Genomic DNA, 18562 nt, shown 5'->3' on the forward strand with positions numbered 1-18562 from the left:
TTTTTAATTTAAAAGTTTAATTAATTATATAACCGTAATTCCCACGGGTTATAAACTAGTATTTATAACAAAATGGTAGGAAAAATACAACTATGTAGTTTAGTGGTAGCTGTGTTGCCAAGCTGGTAAGATCACAGTTTTTTATTTATATATATATATATATATATATATATATATATATATATATATATATATATATATATATATATATATATATATATATATATATATATTTTGGTAAATTACACAAATCATCATTTGTGCAGGTGCCGAAAAACACATTCAATCCCTATTTTCAAAAATTAATTCGGACGGTCCTTTATTTGTTTTAAACTTACACGCATCATCCTATTGACATGAAAAGACTAATTTGCCATTAGTTATTTCCTTTTTCTTTTTCTTTTTTTATTTCTTTATCAATTTAAATTAAAAATATATATAATAATAAAACAAGGGTAAACAAATATTCCCTCCTCTCGTTCAGTCCCTATTTCTGCAACAAGACACCACCACCACCTATCACCGCTGACTCCCCGGCACCACCACATATCAGCGTCACCACGTCCGACATCACAACCTATCACCGCAAACACCTTCCCTTCCCTTTCCCTAATTTTCTTCTACCTTCGTCTCCCTCTTCTCACTCGTTCCCATTAACCATCCAAAACCCCAAACCACCATCCTTATCGTCGTTCTCTCCCTCTGCCTTAAGAACACCAACGACCATCGAAACTACCAATTTCAATCTATTTGCTTCGTGGTGAAACCCAATAATCAAATCGATCCATCTATTACTCTAATCGAAAGTTATTTCTCTGAATCATAACCATCGCCATCGAAACAATAATTCAATCTTTGAAACCTTGAACTACTGACGATATTTAATCAACACAAATGAGACCCAAAAACAATCACAATCACAAGTTCACAACATCTCACTGCATTTTAAGTCCTAACCTATATTCATCTTCAAAATCGAAAACAAGTAACCGATTGAAATCAAGTCCAAGACAAATCCATCGAAATAAAATCAAACTAAACCTGAAACAAACATCAAAATCAAAATGAAAACCTACATCAGTTTCAATTTCTAGATTTGATGACGATGAAGAAGGAGGAAACTCAAAATTAAAATCGAAATCAAGTATTTCTTTGTCTTATCATGCTACATCTCCATCTGACCCATTTTCTACGGTCTCCTTTTTTTGCTTTCATCGAGTCCGTCTCTCTCAACCTATTTCTCTCTCGGTATCTTGTTATATCTCAATCTCACTTGGCCTCTATCTCGATATCGTATCATAACACATGTGTGTGTGTTGGGTTACTCTTTTATCTCCGATCAGTAACAATAGCGTGACTGTGTGAGGGTTTAGAAGTGAAGGGGTGGATGGGTTGGAAAAGATGAGAGCATGTATCGAAGAAGAATAGGGAGAGAGAGTGAGAGATCGATCGGAGGAGGTAGTGGTATTTTCCACTGTAACTGAGAGAGATAGAGTTTACAGAGAGTTGTTTTTTTTTTCAATAATATTAGAATAATTAAAAAATAAATATCCATGGGCATTATCGTCATTTCAAATGAGGCACATACTACATTCACAAGAAAAAAGCATATTAGGGACGAAGTGTGAAAGTTTTAAACAAACGAGGAACAGTTCGAGTTAATTTTTGAAAATAGGAACTGAACATATTTTTTGGTATGTGCACGATAGACACGATTGATATAATTTACCCAATTTTTTTTCGTAAATAGCAATCATCTCTCCTCCACATTTCAAGCTTTCGTTATTTACATTTTTAGCCAATATGTTGATTTACTTTTCTAAATTTGGTACAATATGTTTTTGTAATTTCTGTTTTTTATGATAATTTTGGCACAGTTTCATTTTCTTTTACAAATTTGATATAAACTTTTTTACAATCTTTCACTAACTTTTTTTACAACTTAATTTCGTTAGACTTAGTTTTTTTTTTCTTGATTCTTTTTACAACTTTTTTAAAATTATTTTAAAACATTGGTTATAAAATTTTCACAACTTTTATAATCTTGTTATCTAATTTTTTGTAGACAACTTCTTTTATATTTTTTTTGCAACTTTACTTTTTGGAATTTCACATCTTTCATTTTTTGCATTGTTCTTTTATATCTTGAAACTTTTCCATGATTTTTTTTTTGCATAATACATATATATAAAAAATTTCTGCTAAATCATACAGAGGGTCAACTAGCTAGTACCTTAGAATTTTGGATAATAAGTAATAATAATGCTACTGATGGGATGGATGAATGAGACCTAAATTATTATATTCTAACAAATTATTGTGTGAATATAAGAATTAATGTGAGCCAACCATTTTAATTATTTTACAAAAGTGATTAATACATATTATTAAATTAAATATATTTAAAAAATACAATCCAATTTCATTCTAAGGGTATTTTAGTCAATTAACATAAATTTAAAAAATGAAAATTGTAGATTCTAAGGAATAATTAATTCTCCAAATGTTAAAAATATGATTTTTTTTTTATAATAAATATATTAATTCGAACATTCTAAAAGAATGTCTTTATGATCATCTTGAAAAAAAAAACATTAAATTCTGACAGAATACTATAAATATATATTATAAAGATTAATAATTTTTAATAAATACAAATTTTATATGAAAAGAATTTTAATATCTTAAAATCAATAATTAAGTTCATTCTTAACAAATACAACTACAAACATAGATAAATGATATTCATTCCGAAAGAATTTAAGTACTAATCGTTAACAATTACATTTATTCTTTAAGAATAAAACATTGAATCTACGTAAGAGACTAAGGGGTAGTTTGGCAGGATCTGAATTTTTAAGAGGTCTGAATTTCTAAGAGTGTCTGAAATTTTAAGAGCGAATCTTAAAAACATGATGTTTGGTTGGGACATCTGAATTGTTGTTATGAATTATTAAAATGACCATTTTACCCTTATGTTTTATTTTTTATTGAAATCATGTGTTTGTTTAGAAAATAACCTAATAAATTTCTTAAATAAATATTAAAAAAAATATAAACACCATATAAAATCCAAATTTCTTAGCATAAATCAAAATTAAACACAAATCCAAATCAAACATAAATATTTTTAAATCCACAAAATCATACTAAAATCCAAATAAAATCCTACAAATTTAAATTTCATCCCAATTGGTTCGCAATCTAGTCACGTAAATTATCCATGTATCCATTGCCTTGTGAACCCCATTCCATATCGTCTACGTTTTGGCCATCATTCTCTCCCCCTTGTGCTTGACCATTGTTCTCATCGAATGCCATAAATAACTCATCATGAATATCGCATTTCCTTATGAAATTGTGGACTGCAAAACGAGCAATGACTATATCTCTTTGCACTGAAAAAGGAAAAGGAGCCATTCACTTTAGGATTGGGAATCTCTCCTTCAAAATACCATAAGCACGTTCAATAACATTTCCGAGTTGCGCATGTGCATTATTGAATTTTTCTTCCTTAGTTAATGCACGTCGTCGTCGAAAATCAGCTAACTAATACCTCGTGTTGCGGTAAGGAGTCATAAATCCACGAGTGTTGATGTATGCAGCATGGCAAAGGTAATATTTATCTATACACATGAGTGAAGAAGTATTATATATAGAAATTTAAAATCATATTTTACAATAAATTTAAAAAGAATTACAAACTTGGAGGAGGGAACGGAAAGCCTGAAGTCGGGTTAAATGCAACTTCTTTCAAAACTCGAGAATCATGTGTTATACCCTCCCAACCGGCCCATACAAATGTGAATATCATATCAAAATCACAAATTCCTAAAACATTTTGAAAGCATTCACCTTTCCCTCGTCCCCTGTAGCGAGTTTGTTGATCAGTAGGCACGACTGCATGTACAAGAGTTTCATCTAACGCACCTATTGCTCCAGGAAAGATTTCTTTTAGCCTACAATGTCTCTCTGATGAATTCACGGTTGCATTAGAATTTGTTGGCACTATAACTTCTTTTGCAAAAAGCATCATTGCATTTAGCACCTCATGAAAGCATTTATGAACTGTTTCTGTGGAGTGTTGAAACCTTCGTTTGATAATCCTGAACCGTTTATTATCTGATATAGTTGCTAAGAACATAGCCATCTTTTCTTCAACACTTATATGCCTACTACTTTGCAACCAATTGTTTTGTCTAAAATGATTGCATAAAAATACATACGCTTCACGTGAAAGATGCATCAGCTAATGAAATTGTGTAGAAGTTCCATATAACAATTCTTGTGTATGTTGATGCCCGCTCATTTTCGAATCATTATCAATTGCCCTTCCAATTCTATTGGATGCTCGATTCAACCAATAGCAACATAGTAAAATGAAAAATGCAATTTCTTCATCCGAATCCATAAGTAATATGTTATTTTGAAAATACATAACAATTATATTAACAAAAGATAACTTAAAAATTCTAAACAAAACATCACCTCATTCATGTCATATAAAAATCTAGTAATCCAAAGATCAAGTAAACCAAAAAAACCATCTAGTTCAAACCAAACATCAAGTTATCCAAAAAACCATCTAGTTCAAACCAAACATCAAGTAATCAAAAAAAAATCCAAGTAATCCAAACCAAACATCTAGTTATCCAAAAAACATCAAAACATTCAAAACATCTACTTAGCGAAACATTCCATAATGTGCTCCAGCAGTCTTGACCCAATTCTCACAAATAGTTGGACCAATGGTTAACCACATGTGCTTCTTATCCGCACCTTCACCAAAAAGAGCAACATCAGTAGTGTATCTTGGATCAAATATTCCCCATCCTAACTTCTCCAACTTTTCCATACACGCATCCAAATTTGAAGAAGTATGTTTTTCCACAAATATTTTAGCAACTGTGGTAATATCTTCCCCGATTTCAAGCAATCTCGAATTCGATGCATCTTTACCCTTATCTTTACTTTTATTTTGACTCTTTGTCGTATTTGTAGTCTTTTGTTTTTTTGATTGAGCGGATGACTCATCACTGAGACCTACAGTTTCTTGTTGAGTGCAATCGATGTCATCAAAGTCATGCAAACTATAGTGGCTTCACTCTTGAGTAGGATGGGGAAGGGTAGAAGTTGATCCCTAACTATGAATGCCTGTTGCATCCGCACCTTCAAACAATTGCGTACAAAGGTCGGGGACAGGTAGTGGCGCTCTTCTCAAACTTTCAACATGTTTGTTCGACTGCTTGAAAATTATTATATTAGATTATCAAAGCCTAATAATAATTTTTTATTATAAAAATGCAAAATACCTTAATTTCTAGTTGTCATTCTTCTTCTGAAAGATTAAAGGTGTTGGTTACGGGATTATAAACATTCCCGGTTTTGTTTTTTAACTTCAACCAAGCTGAAAACTTTGACTTTAAGTAATCATAACGATTCTTCATTTGCTTTTGGTCCACAAAGAAACTATTAATGCATAATCAACAAAAATCAGCACATAATTAGCATCTAAGAGCAAAAGTCTACCCATAAACAACCAAAATCAGCACAAATGAGCACATAACAACACAAACCAATCACAAATCAGCAACATATTTCAAGTTTTCAACAAATGAACAACATATCTAAGCATTACAAATTTCACATAACAACACAAATCAATCACAATTCAGCAACAAGAAATCAAGTCTCATATTTCAGCAATCAACATAATTTTAGAATTCAATGAAGGTATTACCAATTATAAATTTACATACAAAAGACAATAGCATATTTTGAAGAACAACAGGGGAAAAAACGAGAAAAAAAACATCAGAAAAAAAAACGATGGCGATAGGGAGGAAGAGAAGAAAAGCAAGAAGAAAACAAGAAAAGGAGAAGAAAACGCATCTGATTTGAAGCAACATCAGGAAAAAAACGAGAAAAAAGGAGGAGAAAAGAGAAGAAAACGAACTTGATGATGCTGCTACTACTGGAGTCTTTAATGGCGAGGCTGAGAGGGCTGCGATGGGGCGGTAGGGTGGGCTGAGACGGCGGTAGGAGATGGCGATAAGGAGGAAGATCTTTCGGTGGCTGCAGATGTCGATGGAAGCCACGTGATTGAAGGAGCCGAACACAAAAGGATTAGGGTATCTTTTTTAATTTTAGATGGGATTGCAAATCTAAATCGGTAAGTGGTAAATTTTAGATTAAGAGCCCAAAATAAGATGTAAACAAACGGTATGAATCTTACCGATTCAGACATACCCCTTATTAAGTAGTATTAAGACCCAAACAAACGGGCCCTAATACGTTCTGATAAAATATATGTTGCTAATCATTCTGAAGGGAAAAAATGTTAATCCATTCAGAATGAATATTGTTGCCTTACTTTCCATTCTTCATCAGACTTCAAATCGAGTTTCCATTCTACACCAAGCTTCTTTTTCTTTACTTGATGTTATTTCTTTCATAATTTATAGCTTCATAATAATTTATTACCTTGTTTCAACAGTGTATGTACAAAAATAAAAACAAATTTAATCAAATGCTTCTGTGTAATTGCCAATATTTTAGTTAATTGATCGCTAAGTAATAACATTATAAGATGTCTTTGTGCTTCAATAGGGTCTTTCACGAATCCATAAACAAGTGAAAAGTGGGTTAGTGTTTAGGATTTTGAGTCAAGAACTATTACATAACTGAGAGAAAAGGAAAACAATTGGAAGATAAAAATTAATTAGCCCAAACAAGTATATTGGAAATAAAATACCCTTGCTTCTTGATTCTTGCATACAAAATAGGATATAAAAATAGAACCAGACATTACAATATGGATTCAGTAGGAAAATTAACTTGGGTGGCTGAAAAAATCACTAAAGCAAAACAAATGGATGAAATTTATCGATGTAGTAATACGAAGACCTAAATTCATATGTATAATATCGATCAATTGGATGAAAAAATAAAGGTAAACAAAAGAATGCATACCTGATGATGATAAACCAGACTTCAACACCTGCTTCATGAAAATTAGTAGCTTCAACAAGGTCCTGCTTCTCTTATAGAAATTGATAGCATCAATAATGCCCAACTTTATAGAAATCGATGGTGAATAGAAAATTTTCTTGTGATTTGGAAGGAAATTGATCTTACCTGACGATGATAAAGAAGACTTAACCATCCCTCTTATATTGTGCCTTTGACACAACGTCGTGAGGACGTCTAGTGGCCTCGTATTAGTGAACTAGAGATGGTGAATCGGAGACAAACAGTGATTGGAAATTGAACTCCTCGAAGATGATTTCGCCGGTGACACATTGGATTGAAAGGAGGTTGAATAAGGGTTCGGTGTTAACCTAACGCTCCATCATTGTGACTTGTGGCTAAATGGTGAGCGAGTGTAAACCTGAAACATGGATTCATTAGATTAGGTAGATTACAGTAAATAATGGAGGTATGCAACCAAAATGTCTCACCTGCAATTAGATTTAAGCAACAAAAAAACTTGAATAAATCAATTGAAGCAAAAACCAAAGGGAAATTAGGGGAAAACACAATTGAGGTTGGAATTTCGAAACCAAAGGGGTATGCAATCAAAAAGAGACCTCCTCCCTTGTAATCACTCCAGAGAAATCAAAATCAAACGATCTATTCTCAATTTCCACAGTATGCTAGATACCTTTAGCCAGATAAGAACCGTAAACAGATAGAATGGAACATGGGAATCGAAGAATCATGCGTTTTGCAGTTAATGGAGTCTTAATAGAAATCTGAATCGGAGAAGACGTAGGTAAGCGAGTGGAAGAATGAGCGGTTTCTGACCATTAGTTGTTGGAGATACATCTAGGGCTTGCAGATGGAAGATGCGACTGGGTTTTCAGATGGAAAATATGGTGAGAGTTGGAAAATTTTAGGAATAATCGTAAGCAAATGATGGAGACTTGGCGGTGGCGATATGTGCAGAAAAAATACCCCCTGTAACCAGAAGAGAACGGGTGAAGAAGAGGATTTTCTTAGATCGAGCATCAAATATATGAGGAGGGATGGTTGGCCGATGATTTTTGAGAACGAAATTGAGATAGCAACTGAGATGTGAGATTGTTAAGGTTTTAAGAGATATTTGAGATTTATTTAAAGTCAATGTAATTACCATGATTATAGGAAGTATTTGAGAAAGTTATTTATCAAATTACTCAAATACCCTTGTTTATTTATTTAATTATTATTATTTTTTTAAATTTTGATTGGTCCACAATCAATCATACATCCACACAATATTTAGTTAGAATACTTAAACTATCAGAATCAACTAAATAAATCATATATTTGGTTATGTAAAACGATGAGTTTGTCCATCATATTTGGTTTTAATCTTTTTCGTTTCTAATTTTTTTTTTTCTGTAAAATATAGATTCAATCCATTCGGTTTATACATATATACAAATTTAATCTAATTTTTGAAACCTTGACATGACTCGTCCCAGTAATTTCCATAAGTTGTATGCATGGGTTATGAGGTTACCTTGATAGACATCTAATAAATATATGTAAAATGATCGGATTGTCCTCAGTGACGAATGTAAAACAGAAAATTACATGGTTCCTTAATTACATGAACTCGACAAAATGGAAGGATTAATAATAATTCGTGAGGAGTCGGGCTGTATACCTTTTAATATTTTAACATATATCTAATAGTTATACATAAATATTTCTTACGATTATACATAGGACAAAACTAAACATAATAAGACCGGATGGAAGAAGACTTGAACACGACATAACAAGATGTTAATATATACTATAGTACACTTCAAACAATATATGAAATGTAAGCATCTTCATAATTAACTAAGAAAAAGGAGTACAAACAAAACTTATAGCAAACTAGCAAGTTTTGTTGTTATCAAAACCATATATATTTCATTGTTACGAAATGCCAAATTAAACAAAATAAAATTATAATGTTAAAACACATAAAATCAAAAATAATAACTCTAATTTAAATTTGTTTGGTTAACAACACACATTAACCATTATGCAAAGCATAACAACAATCAAGATAATAGTCAGTCAAAATCATAGCGATACTGTTTTTTCCCTTGTAGCTATCCTCCAGCCTCTCAATCACTAACAGCATCACATATTTCCCTTATATTTTTCTATGTATTTGTTTGTTTGGTTTTTTCTCTGTGATTTTTTATCTCATTTTAACGGGCCCTTGATTTATGCCAAATCTAACATCTCATTTGATTTGATAAAACATTCTAGATCGTGTTTGTTCCTATTACCTTCATCCCAAATGGTCCTAAACTTTTTTTTAAGGTAGGTTAAAAATTTACTATGTAAACTCTATATAAATGTAGAATCTTAGGTAGGTCCTAGGACCTACCTAAGCCTGAAGTAATTTCGCCCCTGATTGTCCTCGACCCAAGCTAAAAAGCAAAAACTAAAGAGCCTAAATTTATAATTTAGGAAATGCTTCTTTTTGACTTAATGCACATAATATATATATATATATATATATATATATATATATATGTGTGTGTGTGTGTGTGTGTATGTATATATGTATGTATTGTTGTGATATGTTCGCAGATGGTTTGGATGATTAAACGGTGGATCCGAGTTAGGTACTTGCCTGAGAACACAATCACAAAAGAATCGTCAAAGGACGACCAAGTGTTCTCCCGGGACATCACCCTGACGATCAAGTTAGTTTTCTGAGAGAGAGAGAGAGAGAGAAAATATGGGGGTAGTTTTCATAAGAGAGAAGATGGATTCCTTCCTTGAGGCGGAATAGATCCTTTTGTAAGTGTTACTAATGGATCGTGGGGACCGTGTCTCGTGAGCATGAAACGTGACATCCTCTTACTGGGAGAGCTATTCACACTAACTAACTATCAAGTGACGTCAGTTTTGGGCATCACCGGGCTATTTGTTGCCTTCTCATTAGTTGTGAGTGAATGAGAAGATCACATGGAATGTTCTTACCATGTGATGAGAAATGAGTTGATGCCTTGACCTTGGCTCCCTTAGACCAAGACCAGGTCTTAGCTAAGGTAGTAATCTTTCTGTTACATTTAACGTGTTCGTTGGGTAATGTTAACAAGTCCCTTAGACCAGTAGGCCTTTATGTTCGTGACGTAGCAGGGTTGTTATGTTCTACTCACAGATACATGGTGGGTTGCTATTGATAGCTTATGTTGATGGCAGGGAGAAAGTGCCATTGATCGAAGATTTCATCATGAAGACGGTCTGCTGCCATTTTCTTTGTATTTAAATCTTCGCCTTCCCTCGCACATCTTCCCCACCTGCTACCTTGTTTTCTTTATGCTTATTTTCGAAAGAAACCTTTTCATTTTTTGCTCCAAATGCTTCCATGGCTACTTCTCGCACTTTAGGAAGGAATCTCACTACTGAAGAGTGGGAATCTTTTCAGTCTTGATTCAGGTTTGTTTTCTGAACATGGGGTGTAGATCCCTTTTCCTGATGCTTCTTTGTACAATACTCCTGAGGGTAAAGTCAGGATCCCAATCACCCTGTTCGAGGCAGGTTTGCGCTTTCCTACCACTGATTTCGTCAACTTGATCATCCGAGAGTATAAGTTTTCAGTAAGAGAGTTGACCCCTATCGCTATCAACAAGATAGTGGGATCTGAACTCCGTTGTCATCCCCTAGGCCACTTGATGATCGTTCATGCTTTCAAGCACTTCTTTAATGCCTCCACCCAGTTGGGGACTCGAACCCTTTCCCACCGACGGGGAGTCCCTATTCTTATCCAAGATAAGAAGTCAAAGAAGAACTGGCAAAAAAAATTCTGATGGGCGAACAACGATTTTTTGGTACTCAGTTATTCGAGGACTAAGGTGTACGTCGACCGTGACCCCATGTTGTTTGGCGCTGACAAGGAATTGGCTAATGCCCTGGAGAAGATCAACATCACCGGTGAATATTATCTTGACTGTTTTTTGGCCGCCGGCAGGATGAGTGCTGCTTGGAGGGCTCATGGGAAGATGACTGAATTCTGTGTTGAGAAAGAGGGTATTTCTTTTGCTTTTCCTCTCTTCCCCCCTCTTTTTTTATATGAAAAGATTGTCAAGTTATGTTCGAAGCGGTGCTTTGGCTAAACCGACATTGTTTCTTGTTTTAACCAGGTGTGGATGAGACTGTTTCTTTGGAGAAATCTCTTCGGGGTCTGTTTGACAGCGAGCTTTAGGTTCGCGACGTTGACCTAGTGGAGGATCTTCCACATCCTTTTTCTGGCCAAGGACTTACAGCGACCGTTGGTTCTGACAGTGTACCAGTGCTGGTGAGGATCTGAACCTACAGGACGTTGTTGTCACTAGTGCTTCTCAGAAGGATCTTACACCGTCCAGGTCCCCGAGGAGTCTTCGTTGGGTTAAGAGGCGTTTTGTGCTCTTGGAAGCCTCTTCTGGCGGTTGAACTGAGGCAGCTAGCACCGGGCCCCTTCTATGTAAGAAGCTTAATTTGAGTCTCTTACTAGGAGGTTCTAAAGATTCCAACCGTGCCCCCGATGAAGGTCCCTTGAAACTACTGGAGGGGGCACAAACCGGGGTGACTGGACCGTGCTGTCATACGGGAGAAGGAAGTACCGAGAAAACCAGCCCCGTTCCCATAATCGAAGGAGTTAGGACAAAGAATTGGTCTTCACCTCCTCACAGTCTTGTCTCCATATCTTCTGGTAAAATCACAACCACCCCCTTGCCGATGAGCTCTCATCCGGATGCTTATAAGCTATCTTGGGGACTAATTGCCTAGAATCTTGTCTCCAATCATGACATCGCCCTCGAATGGTGTCAGTATGCATTTCCTCTTGCCACGACTTAGGCCCTAAATGTCTTGTACGATAAGCATATGGCTGATGGCTTGTGTTACGCTTTTGCCCAAGGGTCTTCCTATTTAGTTGCGGCCGTTGAACGCATCTCCGAAATGGAGGCCCTCCAATCCGATTTAGACAGGAGGGGTGTTGAATGTGAAGAATTGATGGCCCAAGTGGCGAAGTTGGAGGCCAATAAGAGCGACTTTGGGGCTAGGCAGGAGGCGATGTTACTTGAGAGGGCGGGCTTGGCGGATCAAGTGGAAAAACTTGGGGAAGAGGTGGAGGGCCTGAACGATCGTGTGGGGGGTCCTATAATTAGAGAACACCAGTCTGAGAAAGCAGGTGACAGAGCTGGAGGTTGATCTGGTGACCAAGAATACCGTAAAGGGAGCACTGGAGAGGGATATTTCTTGGATCCTTAGCAACGAGCTCAGTCGGGTTGTGGATAGGTTGATTGAAAGTCCATAATTCCTCCAAGGCTTGGTTCTTATGAAAGAAGCTCATGTCGCTGCAGGTGTGGAGCAGGGTAAGAAGATAGTCAGGGAGCAGGTGTCCGCCAAGGAGGTTGACCCAAAGCCGAAGCAGAATGTGGCAGCCAGGACTTAAGAGATGGAAGATGCCCTAGTGACTTTCATGGAGACATAAATTGCTGGCCATCTTCGCTTGGGTGCCCTGTATGTGGCTGGCCTTCGAAATCTCTGTCAGGAGTCTCAGGACGAGGAATCTTTCCCCCTGTGATGATAACGCTTCTGTTGGTAAGTAGCTTTTTTGTTTGGATTGTTTTGATGTAACTTTGTTGAATAATTTTCTCTATTTCTTGCTTTATTTTTTGTATTTGTTGCCCCCAAGGGCAGCCTGAAAGTTCAGGAGTCCGGCGATGTTGACAATATTTATTTTGTATTTATGGGTATGAATGCTTGTTATTACCGCACATATTCTTTTATTTGCTTCATGTATGGCTTTGTAACGCCCGCGTTTCCAGGCTAGGCATTATCATTGATGTAATAGTCTAGGTTAACCCTTGTAACTCTTTTTGAAGTATTAATGATGAAATATTTGAGTATTGTGTGAATTACGTGAATTATATGTTTATTTTCTTAATTATTATGTTTTAATGAATTAAGAATAAAATAAGCGTCAAAATTAAAGTATGAGATAAGCCCGGTATCTTTGCATAAAGATGTAGTGGTCGAAACAATAATTCCGAAGATATAAAGAATGCCGAAATCCGAGTTATAACGAAGAAGTTATGTTTTGTCGAAGTTTCGCAACAGAACCGACAACACTGAATGACGTAAAAAGTGAAATTTACGTTAGAGCAATATTTAGTCTTAGTGATCTAAACGAAAGTCATATAGTTCGTTAAACTGAGAGCGTGCATAAAAAGAATGCCCAAATCTGACTTCGTATGAGGAAGTTATGATTTTTTGAAGTTTCGACTTAGCAGTATGCAGCCCAAATACTCGATTTGAGATCGAGCGGTTTTTAGCCGAAACAATCTAAATGAGAATCGAAGGTCTCGTTAATAGTAGTAAAACGATAAAAAGATAGGCGAAAACGGACGTTGGATGAAGAAGTTATGAATTTATAACGGAGTTTTCCTGTCTCGACCTACTAAAAATAAATAATAAAAATAAATCAAATTAGCATACGGAGTCTAAACGAAAGTTGTAGATCGTAGTCTCACGTACGCGTGGATATAAAGAACGTCGAAAACGGATTTCGTATGAGGAAGATATAATTTTTGAAGTCTAATAAATATTTTCGATATTTAATTTAAATATATATTAACCGATATTATCCATGGGGGAGTCAGCGACCCTATCCTCATTACGCCCAACATAATTTCATATTACGCCCAACGTAATTCGAAGTTCCAGCCCCTATAAAAGGATGTTGAGGGCAACCGAGTTCTTTTCTCATTTCTTCCATTTTTCTCGCGTTTTTGCATCGTTTTTCGTGCAAGAATTATCCCGAAACCCCAGTATCATTCCCGAGCCCCGAAGCAAGTCCCGAAGCCCCGAAGATCCCGAGGAGTGCAATTCTCGAGCCGAAGCTCTGCCCGCGAGGAGTCCGATTTTTGTGAAGATCTTCCAGATCTACCGAAGAATACTACTTCTATAAGCCGTAGTGCTGCCCGATTATCTTCTGATCAGGTGAGTGTGTGGTTACTTTCTTCTAACGCATAATTATGAAGTATTTTATACGAAATACGTGTTATGTGTATGTTTTCTTGTTATATGCGTGAATATATATTCACTTTCTTCTATCTCATAGATATGATTTATTCTTTATGAAATACGTGTTATGTGTATGTGTCTCATCTGTTGTTTGGAATACGTATTGAATGAGAATGCTATACAGGTTTTAAACTATGTATAAAAATATATATATTTTTATCTACTAATATGTCGGGTAGAACATGGGTGAATAGTTGTGTGATAAACAGATGAGAGGCCTCAATGTTGTTTTTGATTCAGTCATCTAGCAGAGTATAGATGACGACCACAGACTTTTCTAGACAGTCCTGTGGAACGCTAGCAGGTTCGCCACCTGTAGGTGTTAATGAACTTGGGTGTTCATTCGCTGTACTCCATCCCTCTCATGGTTGCCTTATTTGACATATATTGTCGGGAAACCCCTAAATGCATGTGTTGTCGCCCCGATGAAATATTCTAAGACTAGGTCCCTTGTGTTAGTTGTTTTAGGGACGTGAAGTGAGAATAACGGAAACGGGTAATTGGGTTATTATTGGTTGGTGGAATTAAATATAATTATTTATTGTGGGTTGAAAACCCTATATGCTCACCAGGATCCCAAGCCTGACCCACTCAGTTTTATTTGTATTACAGGAAGTGGCGCAAGGGTATAAGATGGATGAATCATCAAGTTATTTTATTTACAAGTCTGTATATGTATAGATTTGTTGAATGATTTGTAATGTTATCATTTATGCTTTATGGTCTGTATCGGAACATGACATCCCGAATTTTGATTATATAATGAAAATACATTTCTTTTATGAAATGCTTTGGTAAATATTATTTTATCACGTTTTGTTTTTGGGAACAAATTCCGCAACTCTTTCAAATCAAAAGGATTTACTCTGAAATTATTTTAAAAGCATAAATGAAAATCGGTCTTTTCTGGCCGCGATTTTGGGGATGTCACAGTTGGTATCAGAGCATTAGTTTAAGCGAACTAGGAATTTGTAGGATTTCTAGACTTAAACTTAAAATGCTAAGTGGAATTTTTAGATGTGTGTCAGTTATGTTTTAGACACGAGCACTAGTTTATTTTAGGAAAGTTGCCTAAAATGCTTTTATGTGCTAAATGTTATACGTTGTCATATATTATATTATTTGTTCGGATCTATGGTCTGTTGCCGACCGGATCTAGAAACCTTATGTGTGTAGGATTCTAAGCGTACGTCTATGATATTAGAACTAGCATGTAAACATTTCGAAGTGATAAGGATGATTTGAATATCTATTGTGAATGAAGATCTAATTTCACCTTATTCGGGGTGTAGATCAAAAATGGTGAGAACAAGAAGTGGAGTTGAAAATGATGATGAAAGCAGGAATCAACCACTAGTGATTGAACAATTACCCGTTGTAGCTGCAGCACCGGAGCCAATAACAATGGCTGGTGTACAAATGATGATTCAAACAATGTTGGATCGTCAAATGGAGGATACTAAGCGGTTGCTTCAACAGAATCGTGAAGAACTGTTAATTCAAGTGGAAGAGCCCGAAGTGAATGAAGGGCACTCTGAAGGTGGAAACTTCAGTGGATTTGTTGGTCAAGCCAACCCACCGATAGTTAGGCAAAACAACCATGATGGAAGGAATGATGGAATGGGATGCAAGTACAAGGACTTTCTGACTTGCAAACCATCGACCTTCACTGGAAAGGATGACCCGATCGGAGTGATGGATTGGATCTCCGAAATGGAATTAGCCTTCATGACTTGTGGCTGTAGAGGCAAGTTGTAGACTACCTATGCAGTGCGTCAGTTCCGAGGTGGAGGCTTTCATTGGTGGAACACTCTAGGGAAGACTTTAAGCCCTAATGAGCCACTGCAATTGACATGGGCAAAATTCTTGGTGCAGTTCAAGCGCAAGTTCTGCTCGGCTCAAAATCTGTTGGAATTGGAGAATACGTTTCTGACATTGACAAAAGGCAGCATGTCAGTTGATGAATACACTAATAACTTTACAGACAAGATGGAGTTTGCTTTGCGCATCATTCCAGATGAGCTGACAAAGGTTGACCGGTACACAAAGGGACTCTCATGGGAGTACGCAGTGCCAGTTCGTCAGGCACCTACTCTAGAGGCAGCTATTTGGGCCGCCAAGTCTATTGAGGACATGATCAAGGGAAGATTCGCCAGCAAGATTGAAGTTGGCGAGAAGAGAAAGTTTGAAGGAAATTCAGGTTCCAATAAGAAAAGCAAATTTTCGAAGTCTGATTCGAAAAAGTTTGGAGGAAAAGGAGGCAAAGCGAAATGGTGTGACAAGTGCAAGAAAAAGCACTTTGGGAAATGTAGTGAGGATGTAACTTGCTACAAGTGTGGAAAAATTGGGCATTTTGCCAATGAGTGTCCGAACAACAAAAGGATGTGTTTTGGTTGTAATGAAGAGGGGCACATTTTGAGAGACTGTCCGAAGAAGAAGGAGGCAGCTAAGCCCAACATTCCACCAAAGCCGAAGGCGAGAGCCTTCTAACTTACACTTGAGGCTGCTAAAGATGAAGCTGATGTCGCTTCAGGTACTTTTCTCGTAAATGAATTACCTGCTCAAATTTTGTTTGATTCTGGAGCCAACTAATCCTTTATTTCGCATGAGTTTTGTAGGAAACTAGCTTTGCCTGTTGATAGACTAGATAATGCTTTATTATTCGAAGTTGCTAGTGGCAAGTTTGTACCTGTTATCCATCGTATGAAAAACATCTTAATCGACCTTAATGGGAATAAGTTTTACGAGGAATTTTTGTCTATCGAACTTAATGGTTTCGATGTCGTTCTGGGAATGTATTGGCTTAGCGCCAATGACGCCGAGATATTATGCAAGAAGAAGATAATTAAAGTAAACCCGCCAGGGAAAGAGTCATTTATGGTGTATGGGGACAAACGCAGAGTAAATTCTGGAATCATTTCTCTAATGAAAGCCAGAAAGTGTTTGACCAAGGGATGTACATCATACTTAGCATTTGTGATTGATGCTAAGAAGGAAAAGAAAGTGATGCAAAGCATTCCAGTGGTGTGTGATTATCCGGAAGTATTTCCCAAAGATCTTCCTAGATTACCACCTGATAGACAAGTGGAGTTCAGAATAGACTTGTTACCAGCAACCACGCCAATAGCAAAAGCACCTTATCGATTAGCACCGACGGAGATGAAGGAGCTAATGATGCAACTTCAGGAGTTATCCCATGGCCTGTACAGCTTTAGTGTCTTACTATAATATTGGGCACATGTCTATTGTGTGCCCAGTCTTTGCACATATTGATAGGTTTTATACAAACAATCCTATATGTGCATGCAACCCTAGAGTTGGATCTATGTTATCACTATTAGTTATACAACATTATAAGCATGTGAAGAAACCTAACAAGCTTCTAGGGATTTTCGAAATTCACAAAGAAAGATGAAATACATACCTCTTGTTGTTATATTGTAATAACAACTTAAATCTGGAATCTTCTTGTCTTTGAAAGCAAGTACCACAAGTGTAGTACCTCTAATGGCTCACAAACACCAAGAGCAAATGGAGAGGCAAGAGAGAAAGAGGAGAGGTATGAAATTCGGCTCTAGGAACCCTAGATCAAGGTATGGAAGAATTTCATATACCATGGGGTGTTTATATAGGTGTAGGGATTAGGGTTTCAGTCCTTATCCTTATCTGGTTGCATGCCCACCAAGCAGCCCAAAGGATAACCCTAGAAACCTTATCATGGATGAATTCTAGGGCCTTATCCCCTTGAATTCATCCACCCTATCCTATAGGGCATCAATTTCCCTACTTTGCAACTATCACATAATTACAGTTCAGCCCCTCTAGTTTAGTTAACTTATTTTAATCACAAAATTAATTCTTGACCAATGTTAACTAAATAAATATGATTTCTCCTTTAATATATTATTCATATAATACATTAATAAACCATAACAACCTCTTTCTCTATTATTTCTCCAGTCAAGTCGCTTTGGTGAAGGCAACCCAAAAGGACCATGCACAACTGGGTCAAGTACTTACCATATATGGTTACGGGCTTAGACACTAATCCAGCACATATCCCACAAGTTATGATCTTTGGTTCAACACCCTTTTCTTTGGTTATTAAGAGAACAACCTTTATCAATTCTAAAATTTGAGACTCAAGGTGGGCATTGCTGATTTCCTTCACTCCTCGCGGCTGATCTGGATACCATTCTTCTTTATTTACTGAGTGTTTTGATTCGATTTCCATCTTTTCTATTAATTCTCGGATCTCAGTTATCGTCATATCTGCAAACAAATCACCACTCAAAGTGTTGATCAATCACCTTTCCATTGGAATCTGTTGTAGACACCAAACCAGTAACTTCTTGAAATGCTCCCAATAAGTATAAGGGGTTCTCTTTTTTTGTTTGGTTTATGGCAAGGATTTCTCTATGGACGTTGGATACTTTTGCTTATAATTTTTTTTTTCCAAAAAGAGCTTAGCTAAATCGTTCCATGTAGTGATTGA

At 36.3% G+C, this 18562-nt stretch overlaps 1 long non-coding RNA gene across 3 annotated transcripts; it reads right to left on the bottom strand.

Annotated features, from left to right (window-relative positions):
* Positions 1-4530: 4530 nt before the first annotated feature.
* LOC145035855 (uncharacterized) lies at positions 4531-8098 on the bottom strand. Of its 3 annotated transcripts, XR_013678393.1 has the most exons (5): positions 7461-8097; positions 7138-7390; positions 6973-7034; positions 5313-5469; positions 4531-5242 (listed from the first exon to the last, which is right to left on the bottom strand). It is a non-coding gene; the product is annotated as an uncharacterized LOC145035855 (long non-coding RNA). The 3 variants fall into 3 exon arrangements; XR_013678395.1 differs by having other exon boundaries at positions 6973-7390; positions 7664-8098; XR_013678392.1 differs by having other exon boundaries at positions 6973-7390; positions 7461-8098.
* Between the last annotated feature and the right edge of the window lie 10464 nt (positions 8099-18562).

Source organism: Lactuca saligna, chromosome 1, assembly GCF_052625555.1.
Source record: "Lactuca saligna cultivar CGN05327 chromosome 1, ASM5262555v1, whole genome shotgun sequence".
Taxonomy (NCBI): domain Eukaryota; kingdom Viridiplantae; phylum Streptophyta; class Magnoliopsida; order Asterales; family Asteraceae; genus Lactuca; species Lactuca saligna.